The sequence below is a fragment of the Cervus canadensis genome, chromosome 17 (genome assembly GCF_019320065.1).
Source record: "Cervus canadensis isolate Bull #8, Minnesota chromosome 17, ASM1932006v1, whole genome shotgun sequence".
NCBI classification, from domain to species: Eukaryota; Metazoa; Chordata; class Mammalia; order Artiodactyla; family Cervidae; genus Cervus; species Cervus canadensis.
Window position 1 is genome coordinate 59,555,511 of NC_057402.1, and position 2,463 is coordinate 59,557,973.

At 45.8% G+C, this 2,463-nt stretch overlaps 1 non-coding gene across 1 annotated transcript; it reads left to right on the top strand.

Moving 5' to 3' along the window:
- The first annotated feature begins 1,015 nt into the window (after positions 1 to 1,015).
- Positions 1,016 to 1,087, top strand: TRNAE-UUC. Its single transcript has one exon. It is a non-coding gene; the product is annotated as a tRNA-Glu (tRNA).
- Positions 1,088 to 2,463: the final 1,376 nt, after the last annotated feature.

Consider the following 2,463-nt stretch of genomic DNA (forward strand, 5'->3'; position numbering starts at 1 on the left):
TAAAAAAAAAGAAATGCTTGGTCATAAGCAGATTCAGGAAATCCTGACAATTTGCCTCCTTGATCAAGTTTCATCAGTTTCTAAAATCTTCCTTTTTCCCACATACTTGCCAACATTTCACATTGCACACTTGCTTTTTGGCCTAATGCTAGCCTGGAGCCAGTGGGGTTGAGATTTTTTTTCAGATGCATTCTAGTCTTGGGGTTCCTCTCCAAGAGGTGTGTTCACAAGTTCTGACTTTTATATAGCAGTATTTGTCTTCTTATAAATCATGCGTAGTTTCCTTCCATATGGGATACCAATTTCTTATGTGGGGTGTACATGTTTATCTCCCAGTCAGCTGTTTGTTTTATTTCACCTTTTTTCCTGCAAGACATGAGTTGTTAAAGCAGTGCAACGTATGGATTCTTTCTTTACAGTTGGCAGTGTTTAGTTTTGGTTTTATGGCTGTAAGACCATCCCTAAACAACATCTTTTAAAACGGTAGTCTCTGAAGGGCTTTGGCCCCAAAACGTCCCCCAGAGGGTATTCGGGGTTTCATCTACTGCCTTCAAAGTGCAAAATCCCACTTAAAATGCCTTTAAGCACCATGATTGGAAAAATCCGATCTAATAAAAGTTATCCTCTGCTTCAAAACCGGTGAACTGAAACCCAGGAGCCAGGCTCACAACCTGCTCTTGGTTCTTCAAAGCACTGTCAAATCTCACCGCAGAGCGTCTTAAACGGTGTTTGGAAATCTAGGCCCGTCCACAGACGCTGCGGGAGGGCTTTGCGGCGCCGATTACCGCTGCGCCTCCCCGGGGCGGGGTGAGGGGTCGGAGAGGCGGCAGCACTCCGCTCCGGGATCCTGGCCGCGCGCGACGAGACTCAACACAACCAGGACTGCCGGCGCCGAGCGCCGAAAACCCGCGCAGGCGCGGAAGGCCGCGGCAGCTCGGCGGCGGCACCGCGCGGCGGAAGCGGAAGCAGACGGGCGCGATTCAATTGTCTTGTATTGTAGAACTTTCACGTCCTCTCCCACATGGTCTAGCGGTTAGGATTCCTGGTTTTCACCCAGGCGGCCCGGGTTCGACTCCCGGTGTGGGAAGGAAAGAGTCTTTTAGAAGCCTGGTTAAGAAATTCACCATCGAGTAAACGGAGATCCTTCTTAGCAAGAAGACTCGATATAATTGAATAAAGGTGCGATTCCCTGAAGGGGACTGGTGAGCTTGAAAATCCATCTTGTAATTCGTAATACAGGAAATGCTGCTTGTGTAAGCAGTATCGTTGTTTTTGTCCATGATGTAATTTATTTAAAATATATTTATTGGTCAAACTTTATTAAACAAAGGAATTCTCTTGTTTTCCTCCCAGCATTGTTATGACATTATATAGCTTATAATTGATATTATAATGCTGTGTAAGTTTAAGGTGTACAACATGATGTTTTGATACACATAATTGTGAAATGATTATCACAATAGGGTTAATTAACACCTCAATCACCTCACTTAATTATATAATCAGTATATATTTTATACAGGGAATTCACTGCTCTCTTCTCCCACTAAGTGTATCTGTCAGGAGGATAGAGAGCTGGCCAGGAGGAGATGAGATAAGACCCAGGAAAATTGATGTTTGATGACCGAGTTGGGAGGGAAGCAAGAATCTTCCTGAATCAGAAATCACTATGGCCTGAGAGTCTCCAAATAGAAATACTGCTTTAGCAGAGGTTTGCCCAGGGATGCAGACAGCAAGGGAAGATCCTTTCACCTGACCAGCTTCCACAGAACATGACATGGGTTAATGAGGCATGGAATCAGCTTCCGGATCGAATCACACATGGTTAGGTTGAGGTCAGGGCTCCTTGCAAATTCAATTTTTCAGAAGTGGAAAATGCCTTGAAATCTTCTAAGCTTCTAGGCCATTTCCAGAATGAAAATAAAGTCTTTCTTTCTATGCATATGAAACTGAACAGGACCCTGTGGGGCCCTCCTAGGTACAAAAAGCTTTTCCTTTTTGGCTTCTTACTTGCAGGATAAAGGATCCTTCTCCTAGACCCTCCAGAACACCAAAGAGCAGATTTTAACATTACTAACAAGGGCAGGAAGGGAAAGCAGAAGCGTGCGCCTTTTGCACGGGTCAAATAGATGAATTAGTAATTAGATATGCCTGGGTGCTAAGTCACTTCAGTCAAGTCCTGCTGTTTGGGACCCTACAGACTGTAGCCCACCAGGCCCCTCTCTCCGGGGGGATTCTCCAGGCAAGAACACTGGAGTGGCTTGGCATGCCATCCTCCAAGGGATCTTCCCAACCCAAGGACTGAACCCAGGTCTCCCACATTGCAAGCAGATTCTTTACCATCTGAGTCGCCAGAGAAGCCCAAGAATACTGCAGTGGGTAGCCTATCCTTTCTCCAGTGGCTCTTCCCAACCCAAGGACTGAACCCAGGTCTCCCACATTGCAAGCAGATTCTTTACCATC